General features: G+C 41.5%; 1 long non-coding RNA gene across 1 annotated transcript; it reads right to left on the minus strand.

The window, feature by feature from the left end:
* Window positions 1-240: 240 nt before the first annotated feature.
* Window positions 241-5954, minus strand: LOC311421889. Its single transcript, XR_014685099.1, has 3 exons — window positions 5102-5954; window positions 4167-4350; window positions 241-1011 (listed from the first exon to the last, which is right to left on the minus strand). It is a non-coding gene; the product is annotated as an uncharacterized lncRNA (long non-coding RNA).
* Window positions 5955-14110: the final 8156 nt, after the last annotated feature.

Here is a 14110-nt window from a genome sequence, read left to right on the forward strand (position 1 = left end):
CTCCAGCTCGCTGTTTCTTAAGAAACCTGCCAGCCGTACTGACAGCAGGGGGCCAGCCAGCTTCCAGCACCCTTGTGAGCCCACCGACATGTTTCAGAAGCCCTGGTGCTCCTGGCAAAAAGCACAGTGGTTACATTGGCTCCGTGCAGGCAGGTTAGTCTTGCTGTAGCCCAGAGCTGCTCCGTGCCATAGTCGTTGTTATTATGCTAATGCTGGAAACGTGGCATGCAGCCCTTTTACCCCCCATTTCCTCTTCTGCGTGGATTTACATCCCATATGAGCAGAGAAGAAAAGAAAGGGTTTATTGTTTGTGAGCATTAAAAGCAGATGTTTCAGCCAGAAAGGGAAAAAGAAAGGCTCAATTAACATGTAGCAAAGGGACACGGATAACAGCAGACAGAGGAAACCGTAAGCAACTCGGCTTGTGCCAGACCGGCTGAGCACCTACCCCAGCCTGCTGCACAGACCGTGGGGACACACTCCCCGTTCCTCCCTAATTAGAGGCTCTGCAAATGCCTGCTTCTTTCTCCCCTGCCTCCGGAGCTGGGCTGGAACAGCAGGGGTGGCTTGTTTCAAAGTGCTAGGGACTGAGAGATGCATTTGCTGCCAGCGGCTCCATCTCATCAATTTAATTCAGAACACACCGGTGCTTTTTATGCCACCGCAGTCCCTGTGACAGCAGGGGGATGAGGGCTCACCCCAGCAGAGCCTCCAGCCACCCTGGGGAGAGGACAGAGTGTCCTACTCCCACCCATGTCAAGAAAGGCTTTTCTGTTGATTTTGCTGGCAATGGGACCTGGACTTGGCTTCCTCACCTGTCCTCAGCTCCTCAACCCGTGATGCATCTTTCAGACTGTCAAGTGTTGCTCGCTTTTTCATTCCTGCTCCAGGATGCTGCTGCTGCTGCTTCCTGGTTGTTTTAATTCTTGGCAGGGCCATTTGAACTTGTCTTTGGGAATCGAGTTGATCAGGATTTGTAAGTCTTGCAAAAAAAAAAAAAAAAAAACTTTTCTAAAAAAAAAAAAAGAAGGAAGAAAGAAAGAAATAAAAAATAAAACAGGTTACTTTTCATGAAAAGCAAGTGTTTTATTAAAATATTCGATCTCTCCCTAACCTCTTGCATTGTAAATATTTCCAGAAAGTATACTGACATATTTTGTTTACTAGCACCTGTGTTTGCAGTAAATGTTTTGATTAAAATATTTCACCATAAGTTTCTGAGAAAAAAAAAAAAAAGAAAACAAAAGAAAAAACGAGTCTATTTTTAACCTTTCAGGATGAAAACAGTTTTGAATTATTGTGTGAAATTCATTTCTTAATTTTTAATCAGCTTTAACCAGGTGGAGGAGGGAAGAGAAACTATTAAGGGACACCAGGAAATGGCAAAAACACAATTGTCAACCAGAGTCAGAGTAGGGCCTATGACTATGGCTAATGCCAGATGCTTCTAAAGAAGATATAAGCCCTGCATGACAAACAGATGTAGGATAATCTATCTTCCTCTCCCTCCCACTTATTCTCTAATGCACTTTGTTTTCTAAGAGAATTGTTATAAGGCCTGGTGCGTGATGTGCAATGCTTCTTCCAAGGGTTTGTAGCGCTAACTTCTCTCATTCGGGGCGTTCTCATCATCCAAGTGAGTGGTCGGTCCCTGGGCAGTCTTGTTAAATTCTTATCCTCAGAGGTTCCCTTTGGCAGTGAAACAACCTGTATGGAAATAGTTCCTTTTATCAGGTTTGAATTTGCTGCTTCTTAATATTCCATCAACTGACTCTTTGTTCTCCTGTCATGAGACACGGGGAACAGAGCTCCCAGCCTGTTCGGCATTTCTCATAATTTTCTCATATTCCTTCTGCCTTTGTCCCTGTTCTGAACTGCACATTTTCTTCATGTGGGAATTTCCTCAGATCCTTTTAATGAGCTCTAATTTTGCAGTGTCCTTTCTCAGCTGGGGTAAACAGTACTGCACGCTGTACTCCGGAGGTTGCATCATTGATTCAACTCAAGGATGTAGCAAGGCTTATATAGGGATTTCTGCTGAAATTTTACTGCATCATGCAGCTTTCTGGGCTTTTTTTTTTTTTTTTTTTTTTTTTTTTTTTTTTTTTTTTTGGGAGGGGGGTATGGAGTGGGTAGGTGGAGTTTGTTTAAGATGGTTTTGAGTAGAGAACTGAAGCCTTAAATTGGATGTTGCTCTCAGGGTGAAGAAGGCAAAGGCAGAGCAGTGGGCAATTCCTCCTGCAGTGCCTTTGCTATTTTACCCCATCTCAGACCTCTTCACCCCTGTGTTGCCTAACGCTGCTCCATAAACCTGTAGCAGAGCCTCTCTGCAATGGAGCTGCACTTGGCACAGGGAGGAGAGGGCTTTCCTCCCCAGGTCTTGCTGGTATGAATCCCAAGGGGGGTGATTATAAGCAATGCTGCTGCTCAACATTCAGAGCCTGCAGGTTGAAAGGCAAGAAGAGACAGATTAGTTCAGTGTAAGAAATATGAGATAAACATCATGAAGTGCCCATAAGGCTTCTGAGGGACAGCTGGCCATGTTGGTCCGATCCATGCTGAATGAACATGAAATAGGCTGACAGTGTTTTTTTCTTTAGGAAGAGAGCTTACGAATTTGCTCTAGTAAGCAATGGATTCACCCAACATAGCGCTGTTTTTCCTATCTATTTGCTTTTATCACAGAAAGGTGTTGTGAAGGCTAAGGTACATTTTTCACAGGAAGGGAGATATGTTCTGGAAAGCATATGAGTATGGATAGTAAGAGGAAACATGGGGCAGTATTGGAGGGAGGGAGGAAATAAAGTAGTTTTGGAAAAATGTCTTCATCAGGATGAAAAGGACTGAGTCTTAACTCCTGTTGAGGTGGATATTGTGAAGACACCATAGTAAAGGAAGAAGAAATACCCTGAAACTGTATATGTGTAAGGCATGAGGATTGGACAAAGTGTTCAAGTACTGAAGAGCAAAAAACAGTCAGAGTCATAAGCACTGGAGACCTGGGAAGAAGGCAGGGAAGTGTCATAGCAGTGGTTAAATCCTGTAGGAAAAGAAGAGGTGCAAAGAGAAGAAAACAGCAGAACAAATTAACAACAATTTTGAATAAGAAAGAGCTTTAAGAGTGCAATAAATGTTGGACTGTGTATGGAGGGAGTTGTAACAGAGATAAAGCAGGCATTTTAATAAACTAGAAAAAGAATAAAATCAATGACAGCTGAGTTACAAATAACACAGCCAAGCTACTGAACTCTTCTTTTCAAACTAGCCCTTCACAGAAAAGCACAGAAAACTGGGACAAACAATTAGGAAGCAATGAAGACCTTGTCAATAGAGCTGATGATAAGGAACAGATAAAACGGATACTTAAATTGAAAACAGTGGAATTCCATTTTACTGATCACTCCTCCTAGTGATCATCCAGCACTCTGGATCAAACCTTCCTTTCAGAAGCCAGTTCCCATTTGTGTTGATATGCTTGCTGCTTGCCGAGACTCCTCAGCAGGGCTCTTGGCCATAAGGATTAGACTGAAAAGTTTTTTTTTGTTGTTGTTTTTTTCTTTTCCTCTGATTTTCTTTGATGTTTGCAAAGGTGGAAAAGCCTTGTGCTCTTGAGGGTCCATAAATCTCTGCACCAGTTTAATGAAGCGTTGGCTTGAACCATTTATAATTTCACTTATCTGTCTTGGCATTAAAATGCCCAGCTGAACTCACTTCTTTCTCCCAAGATGCAGATTCTGGTTTTACACATATGCCTGATTTGGAAAGCTTACAGTTTCATGGGTCTCATGTGATAAGAATTCAATCTTAATAATCTTTACCCATTGAAATCAATGGGAAGGTTTCCACTGAAAGTAATGGGAAATAGTTTAGCAGCTGCAGAATCATCTTTTTAAATAAATGTTTATAACAAAGTTCACCCTTTATGTACACAACAGAGCACCTACATGAGCAATAGTCTTGTGGCTCAAAATAGAGACAGTTTATTGGTATTGCTAAAAAAAATACCCAAAACATGTCACTAGGATGATATAAGAAAAATGGGAAATTATTTTGTCTGGACAGGTTATAGCTGGTTCACTTCTGATTTGAAACTGTGATATCAAAATTGGATCCCATAAGTGGTAATACTCTTAAGAGGTGGAAATAAGGGAGAGACTGGCAATTACCTCTGAGTCTGCCCAATTTCTCTTCCTACTGATGGGCAGGGAAGCTACTCCAGCCTTAGCTCTCCTGTGGCCTCATACATGATTGTAGGCAAATAATGTCCCATCAGGCATTTAGGCTTGTGAAGCAGTGCTTGATTACTCAGCAGGGATTTCCAAATCAGTGTGAGGTTGGGGAAAGATCCTTCTGAAAATGAACACGAGGACAGACCATTTATTTGGGTTACTGCAAGACGTTAGTTGGACTTGCAAGTGATTCTCCAAAGCATGGCAGGTATTGACAGGGATGGAAGACAAGCAAGACAACAAAGAATGGATGAGAGACCAGTGGTATGGTAAGCGCAGTCGAAAACTTTCCCAACAGAATGCCAGAAAAGATCAATATCGGCAACATTTTTACTCCATCAGTCTTAATGACTGGGGAGAAGGCATTCATACAGTATTAATTCCAGTTGCAGATTATACTCTAGGGGAGTGATTGCAAACACTGAAGACAATGAAATAATCCTAGTGTACTAAGGTAATCAGAAGTAGGAGTTAATGAAAAACTGGAAGCTCCTATGTTGAGGCTGGATTTCTGTAGCCTTTTCTTTCACTTACGTTGGTGTGAATCACCAGAGAAGTGAATTGAATTGTGCTTTATAAAACTAACAGGCTTAACACAGATCTCCTGCATAAACCTATTAGATTCAACAAGATCATGAAGTTACTTACTGCTAATTACTAGATTGGGTTTAAATGGAGTAAGATTGAAAGCTGCACTATATCGAGGGATAAATCACCCAAAACAGAGGAAGAAGTCTGGATTCGAGTTTCTGTCTGTTCTATCCCTACTATACAATTGTACTTGAATGAAGGCAAGCACAGACAGTGAGCGGTGGGCTGGTTTCAATCAATGAATCAGAAGTAAAGATGCAAAAATCATAAAACAAGAGTACCTATTCTTTTCCTCTTTCCTTACGATGGATGTAGAGTGCACAATAATCTGATTCTTAGCTATAAAAATATTTCTTAAAATTGGTATTAAATGTTTCATTGTTTATTAACAGCAAGAAAATTCAATGAAAAAAAATAGTGCCTGTGATTTGTAAGTAATATTTATCTACTTTGTTCCTACACAGCATATCTGGGAGATATTTCATAGTCTTCTTTATAATGGTGATGCTAGAGATATAAACTGTGTTAATAGAAAAAATGCATAATAGCAATACAAAAAGGGCTGATTATTAATAAAACACTGTCAGATTAACTAACAGTAAAGTAAAGCCTATCTAGTAAGTGCTTGAGAGATAATTCTTCATTCCAAAGTGGTATTTTAGAGTTATGCACTAATAAAAAATTGCTTTAAACTTTCTTTGAGATTAAAACTACATAGTTTTAAAAAATTGCCGGTTAAAATTTAACTTAAAAGAAAGTACTAAATAATAGACATTAGTGTTGGAGTCATATTATGTTCAGATTACATTTCAAAGAAAGGGCGCTCTTTATATTTTCAAGTGGCAAATGGCATCTGATAGTGCTGTGCCTCCCTCATAAGCTAAACAGTTTTTCAGCTGTGTGCTGACAAGTTTAAATGCCAGTTAGGGTTTGGTCTATGGCCAAATGAAGGCAACAGATTTTTATTATTATTTTTTTTCTGCTGGCTTTTGCAAGGCTGTGAATTGACTTTGAGGCACAGCATAACATGGTGCGAGTGCATTTACATGACCATGAAGCCTCTAGCAACTACTGTCTCAGGAGAGACAAGTCCGAGCTCGTCCAAGGAGCTGGTTTGGTTACAAATGGGTGCCTGGCTGAGCTGCCCTCCTCTCTTCACAAGAAACAACCCAGGGCACCTTACTGTGATGTGGGAAAGGTTAGAAAAAAAAGGTCAGATAGAAGAAATCCTGGGGGAAGTGTTTCAATGAATGTCTTGTAAGATAGAATGTGAAGGAATTTGAGCCCCCACAGTTCACATGCCCCACATCAGACACTTTGAGCTCATATTATGAAGTGCCTAAGTGAAGAAGTACTGAATATGCCTGTGAATTCAGTTGTGTATCTACACAGGTAACTACAGCTGTGCTACATTGGAAAATTGCAGCTTATACACACATTGTCCTTCAGTGAAATAACAAAGAGACAACCCACGCAGGAATCTGGGCAGCACAGAATGCAAAACACGTTCTTGTTCTGGTCTGCAACTAGAAGTTACAATAATATAAATAATAATAGTAAACAGTAAAGAGAATAATTTGAGAGCCAAAGGGTAGGGACAGTTGAAATAACTATAATAAATCATTCTGGTGTATGAAGAAAAGCTGAAGATGATTATTGGCAAACACCTTACATTAGAGAATTTTTCCTGTAGGAAAGAGCTGATGGAGGGAAATGTAGATCTGGTGGCTGATACCAATGAAAGAAGAGGACACAAAGCTGAAGGAAATTGCCCTGCCATTGCAAGAGGATGAACAGCATAACCAGAGGAGAACTGATCCAGGATAAAAGTGGAGGAAACTTGCTTTTGTAAAATACCTACCTACACGTGACTATTTTATAGGATGATGTCAAGATTTGAAATAATTTACTTAGTACCAGCAGTAAAGCTGCTGGAGAATTTCCATGCAGAAGCTATCAGTGCTCCTGATGGGTTTCTGCTTCTCCAAATTTGCAGCAGAAAGAAAACAGAAATCAAGGATCTCTCTCTCTCTCCCTTCACTGAAACCAACCACCAAAACCCTACAGCATTTATAGGCTCTGAATCTGATTGACCTTCTGAACTGGGGGGAAGTATACCATTTCTAAAGGTATTTATTTAGTTGCCTTGTGCCTGGGGACATCTCTTGTTGATTAAGACCTTCAGAAAAAGACTATTTTAGCTTTAATTTTTCATTACAGACAGACGTGATTCACTTTTTGGCTATTTCACTCTCAAGTACATCAGCTGAGTACCCAGCCCAGAATGTCTGACAAGTCAGTTCGGTGCAACTGGTACCAGTCTGGAGAAAGCAGGGTGGGTCCTGAAACTTCTGGAAATACTGGAAGTAACAGACAGTTGGATGGGTCTGACAGCAACCTCCCAGCCTCCAGCTGGCGCTGAGCAGTCATAGCTTTCAGGTACCTGTTTGCAAAAGGTCATGCAGAGATGCCATCAACTACCTGAGCTCCCACATAGCAGGTAAGCTACTGATAGGTTTGACAGCCTTCTGCTTTCACAGTCTCATACCTTTTTCTTACAAAGGGCAGATCAGGCATTTCTATGCCCTGCGCTTTGTTCTCTTTTCTTCCTCACAGAGCACAGTCCTGTGCTGGAACAAACACAGTCACTATATCCCGAGGCGAGGGATGGATCTCTGTCCTGTGCCCTGAGGTGGTGAAACAGAGACATTCTCCATGTTGGGAGATGAAAAAAAAAAAAAAAAAAAAAAACAAACCTCTGTCATCCTCTACCACAATTGTTCCTCTTCACTGTTAGAGAAACTATTCTTAAAAACAACTTTTCACACTATTCTCAGAAACTTGAGATTTGCTGCCCCAAAGTACTCACTGTTTCTTAGGCTCAGTCCCTGGAGACACAAGAACAATAGAATGAAAGGAATGGAGTTAGAGGAGAAATAAAACAGCTGGGTAGTCAGGATGTTGGGAGTGGAGAGAAGAGTCTCTTCTTTGCCTAGTATTCCTTATTTCTTGCTGCTGGAATTCCAGCAAGCAGGTATTAATAATAAATAAAAAGAATTGTGAAGGTTATCAACACTGACCCCTTCCCTCTTTCAAGTGGATCTCAAGTTCTTTTTATTGATTATACACAAACTTCACCACATTCAGACTAGTTCTGTCCTGCCTTTCAAGGAGGGCTGTATCTTAAACAACCCAGGCCAGAAACTGCTCATTTCCCCCCACTCTCCACTCTCATTTCTAAGAAATGAAAAGACTTTGGGCTTCTGGGAAATGTGACACCAGAAATGCACAGCTTTGTCTTTTCGATTTGCTGATTGATCACAGGGCTTTTGATGTCACTTAACACAAGGCATCATGTTTAACAGCATTTTATGTTGCTGTTCCTGCAGCAAACATGAGTCCATCCTCTCTGTGCCTGGTTCAGAGACCTGGCCATGAGACCTTGCCTACAGAGCTAGACTCTAGCGATAATATTACACTAAACTTACTGTGCAAATATAAATGCCATTTATTGCACATCCCACTGTATTCTGCACCATATGCAGTATGATCCCTGACCCCTTCTGAATAATCTGAAATTAGCCAGAGTCTCAAAAGAAAGGATGTTGAAGGTCAAAGCCAATTCCTAAAATGGTAGAGAAATGCAGTGAGCTTTTCTCATCCTCCTTTGGTTTTAATTTTAATGGCCAGAAGGCTGTCATGGAGGCCACTGCCTGCTTATTTGGTACTATGAATTGCACATCAGAAGAGGTACCAGATTCAGAATTTCTAAGAAATACTTTCAGAGTGATATGGAATCTTACTTTTGGAAAAGCAGGTTGGAAGTTGCCTTATGTGCTAAACCTCATCTCAGTTCTCAGGTTAAGAATCCTCAAAATGAGCTCATGCAGTATCAAAAACAATACAAACAAAACAAACAAACAAAAAAAACACACACAAAAATCACACACACACACACACACACAAACACACACACACACAAAAAAAAAAAAAAAAAAAAGAGAAAAAGACTAAGACTTAAATATTTTATAACTTTGTCAAATGAATATATACAGGTTGGACTGGAAAACATGTGCATGGGAGAAGAAATAACAGATTACAGAATATTTGCAATTGGTCCTGTTATCAGGTCTTTGATACAGTTAGCAAGTTCTGCAGTAGAGTCACAACCCCCTCTATATTTATGTCACCACACAGGGATTCTGAAGGCAAAAACCAACCTCAGATGCCTTCCAAACAGGTTCTGCTCCCCCCCAGGCTAGGTGGTGTGTCTCTATTGGAAGTCTGAAGCAGTGGATGTGTCATGCATTGTGATATTAGGGCTATTGCTGAGGTGAAATACCGTGGTCTCCTCCAAATGCTTCACCAACAAGAGCCTGTTGCTTAGCTAACAGAGATCCTGTAGCACAAGAGGGAGAGATGCCAGTGTGACACAACACAGCCCTGAAATGTACTAGGAGAAATCCAATATTACAGGATTTATATCTGCAAAGTTCATCTTGCATTCTTCCCCTTTAGATGCCTTCCTATATTTCAGGCCTGTTGAATCGATGGAACCAAGGGGCAGTTTGTCGTAGCGCCCTGTAGGATGATATTAAATTCTTGCTTTATTGCTAATATCAGCAACATTTTTAGACAGAGACAAGAAAGAAAGAGAGAAAGGAAGAGTGTGGGAGAGAGATGGAAGCTACAAGATGCATTGCTTATGGTGCTGAAGTCTTAACTAGGGAAGAAAGGTAAGGCCCAGGCCTGTAAATCTTAAAAAACATCTGAAGTCCACACTCTTTGGCTCTGTAGCAGTCCTTCAACAGCCACAGCTGGATTAGACTGGTAATGGGGGAAAATGCTGATTGTCCTGTGCCAGGGCAATGCCCAGTGTGGTTCATAAAGACCCTTGGAGCAGGAGCTAAGTGACTTCTGAGACCCGCTTTGCTGCTTGCGCTAAATCCCTCTGCTAAAACATGTGGCCTGGGTTTATTGTTGATGCAGAGCATGACATCCACCACCCTGAGCTGTTAACACACTGCAGTCCCAGACTGTCCATGCTATGCATAGATGTTATTTCCAGGCTTCAGGGGCACTCTGCAAGCCCCTTATCCTTATAAAGGTTGCAGACCTTTATAGTTGTGTTGCCAACAACCCCTTATAACCTACCAGCCCAAGACCTGCTAAAGACCTGGCCCTGTAGCAGTGAGACTTGCTCCCTAACTACCCGAGGATAAATCTCTCTCTTTTCTATGTGCCTGGGCCTTAATAGCATTTCTGTCTTGTGAAACTGTTGTGACGGTAAGGGTGAGATGTTTGTGAGGAGGCCAGGTGCTGCAGAAGCCAAGGTCCTATCGAAGCTATAATTTCTCAGTAGCTCTGCCTCAGACCCAGGACCAGCACAGCACATCCAACTCCCTAACAGTACATTTTGAAAATGACCTGGTACTGATTTATCCAGCAGAATTATAATCAGATGTTGTAGAAGCAAGTTGGCAGTTAATGCCTGGAGTTAATTCATTGCTGGTGTAAGCAGGAGTGACTCTTAAATCACACTGAGCTTCTGCCATTTACATCTGTGATGAATTTGGCCCACCAAGCCACCATGAGTAACTTCTGGGCTCTCTGAGATCTTGCTCATTTGCAGCAGCAAGTTGCTTGTTATGCAGTGTGTGTCCGATCTGCTTTCATGGCAGTTGCATGGCAATTAGAATCATTTTGTGTAAAAGGCTTCCTCAGAGATGGTATCAAGGCACGGGCTGCATGAAATGGACACAATCTTTTCTGGATATAGAACTAATACTAAGCACGATGATAAAACCCAAGGCTTCACTGTTTGGTTTGTGTTTTGTGTGTTGTTTTTTTTTTTTTTTTAATTGCTCTTGGAGCCCTAAGAAATATTTTTTTTTTTTCCCCTGGTTAGAACCACAATAATATTTCATTCCCACTGCTTACCCTAAAAAATGGATTTCCTTTCCCTTCTCAGTTGGTGATTTGTTTTGCATTAATGCCTTTCATAACTCATACGTTTCGCCATTAAAAATTAATGCTTGGTGCTGACATAAACAAATGAAATTTGTATTATTAATGTTTTACATAGGTAAGACTTTGTAATAACAGATTCATCATAACAGACTGTTTTAATTAAAAGACTTGCTCATTCCCTAAACTGATTTCAGACATAATTTTGGGTGTTGGGAAAAATGTCTTGTACAACTGCCTGAAGAGGAGTGATCAATAAGACCTCAGATGCCATTTTAGTAAGTTTTCACCTGAGTTTAGACATGACTTCTGTTGTCTAGGTTGTATACAGCTAGATGAGCAAGTGGGAAAGGCACCAGTGGTGGCTTTTGCCTTGGTGCAGCATCAAGCCTCTACATCAGTTAAAGTCTCTACTTGATGTCCATCCATCCATCTGACATTGGTTCACTGCATGGGAGGACACTGAAGGTGAAGAAAACACCTCAGTGGTGGGACCGCACTACGGGTTTGTCTTCAAATCTTTGTCTCTTTTCCATTTGGCAAGAGAACAAAGTTGTGGCTAACTGTGCTGCTCAGGAAAATCTCACAAGGAAAGTCTGCAGAATGATCTCCACAGCTGGCATTTGAGAATGCAGGTCTAACTTTGTAGAGCTGAGGGTAAACAGCTTATGTTTTCTCTTAAGGCATAGTACAAAACTTCTAGTACAATCCATGGCTCAGTTAAAGAGATAACCTCCACTGTACTGTACTGCAAAATTGGACTTCAGGAAATACAAAGAAAAGCAACAAGTTTAGTTACAACCTGCCTCAATTTATTTTCCTCTAATAAAATAGTGCATACATGAACTTCAGATTAACTATACTGTCAAGCAAACTTTTATTTGAAAATTTCTCATTAATAATTTGCTTCTGGTTCTGAGGGTGATAGTGTTGGCTATGCAAGAGAAGAAAGCCTTGCTGCTTAGCTGTGAGGCTGCAGATGATGTCTCCGTGTATGGCTGTATGATATATTATTCCTAATCAAATGGAGCTCTGGTTGAGAACAACTCTGTGTAAACTCCATTACAAAGCAGCTGTAATTTTCCCACAAGTGAGGGCTACAGTCCCACAAAACTCACAGAAAGAAATTCAAACATGTTAAAGCATGGAGATGGACGGGTGCAAAGGGGACTGAAAATAGGAGCATACTTTATAGAGGAAGTGGGAGCAGTGGTACAAAGTGTGCTAATGACAGAACAGGGTGATGGGAAAACATCAAGGGGGGGAATTTCTAAAGCCCAGAGCACTCGCCTTACTCTTTCCCCCGTTGAAATCAATGGAAATGTGCAGTTCACTTTTTCTATACTAGTGACTTCAAGGGGAGCTGAATTAAGCCAGGGCGCTTTTAAGTCACCCACCCTCCATATCTGTAAAGAACAATTGGAAGAGTGAAGAGCTAAGAATTGAAACCATTGTAAAAAGCAGGCCCTAGAAAATGGTTCTGGGAAGCCAGGAGTGCTGAAAAGAAAAAGCGAGAGATGATAAGAAGAGACTATCTGTATTGGACATCAGGAGCTTATAAAAGGCTGCGGGATGTAAAATGGCATCACTCTGGAAAGGACACAAAAGTGATGAAGTGAAGAGCTGAGTTTTATGACATGCTCATTAATGGCCAGATGACTTAGGCTGTTTGGTTACCTAGAAGCAGTTGATAAAACTCCCTCCTTTACCCATTGATGTGCTCCTCCACTATATGGCTCCAACCATGACCAGTGCAGTCCCACACAAACCAGGACAAACGAGGAGCTGGATCCAGCCAAAAAAAAAAAAAAAAAAAAAAAAAAAAAAAAAAGGTATTGCAGAATGGAAAAGAAGATTTGTGTGTGTCTAACATCGGGTGGGAGTACTGCTGTGTACAGAGCAAAGGTGTGTATCTACCTGTGGGTCTGCATCTTACCATCAGCATCCAGAAGTCTGAGTGTAGCCCTTTGATATATTTGCACTGTAGAGATTTTTACATTGTGAGGGGCTTTCCCCTAAAGGAAGGTTAAATGTACTTTTGGCACCTTTTACAAGGGTGCGTTGCAGCTCTGCAGCTGCGTGTCTAGCATGAAATGACAGCCATTTCTGCAGTCTTTGTGCTTCTGAACCTATTTAATTAGACAGAATTGAATTGAATCTGCTAAGCAGTTATTGTCAGGGCTGCTTTCTGTGCACGAATACATTGTTTGGAAACCCACAGGAGTGCTGTGCTGGACATGGGAACACTGTGCCTTCAGCTGACCCCCAGCCAGCTCCACAAAACAATGACAAAATAAGAAAGAGATTTCAGGCACTAATCTCAAGTCAGAAGTTCAAAAAGAGGCACGTTTGCCCAGCTCAACCATCACGCAAAAGGGAATATGGTCCACTTCTGGCTGAGGCGGATAAGGAAAGCTTGCGCTGCCTGGCACAGCTGCTCCTGAATTGCAGGAACCTGAAAATGAGCCCTCTGAAGGACATTGCTATGGGGGGGACAGGCTGCCCCCTGCAAGGGATCCAGACCTCCCCACTAATGAAGATCCGCAAACAGGACTGGGGGGTGAATGGCACGCTGTGCAGCCACTGCCGCTGCTCCATTTATTTGATAGGGCTATGTCGAGGCAGGGAGAATGTTCATTTTCCTAACTTTGCATCAATAATTAATCAAAACAGGTTTTACATAAGCCTGAACATAAAATTATTAGCTCCTGGAGGTTCTTCCAGCAGTTACAGCAAGACCTCTGTCAGCAGCTTCAGAATTGATGTGTTTTAAAAGGAGAGGAACATTGATAAATACTCATTTCTTTCCCCCGCTGTTGCTCACTCAATCAGCTCTCACCTCTCATTCTCTTTTCCTCTTGTGTTAGGAGGGTGAAAAAAAAAGGAAGAAAAAAAAAAGTAGGGTTTTACTTAATAAGGAGAGGTGAAGAAGGAAACTTTCTGTCTTGATGAGCAGGAGAAAACTGGTTTGCAGAACAATGCAATAAACAGAGCCCTTCCTCAAATCTGGGTGTGTTCTTGGAATTTCAATTACGCTGTGGGATCTCTGGGGCACAGTCTAGCCTTTCTATTTTCTTTTCTTAGGATGTTTAATGTGACAGGGTGCTGATCCTTGGTTATTTCTCCAAGGTGCTTTTGTGGTAAAAATAAAACAATAATGAGAGGATTATGTCCGGACTTGGCTGGGCTGATGACTGGAATCGCAGAACTGAAGTGCAGGGCACAGGCACTGAAAGGACAAACCCCTGGTCCTCAGGAAAAACATTCATTGCTGAGGCTGGTGGCTTTTATGGTCTTCATAGATCTCTTTTGGGGGAGAGCAT

The sequence above is a fragment of the Aythya ferina genome (genome assembly GCF_964211825.1).
Source record: "Aythya ferina genome assembly, chromosome: 20".
NCBI classification, from domain to species: domain Eukaryota; kingdom Metazoa; phylum Chordata; class Aves; order Anseriformes; family Anatidae; genus Aythya; species Aythya ferina.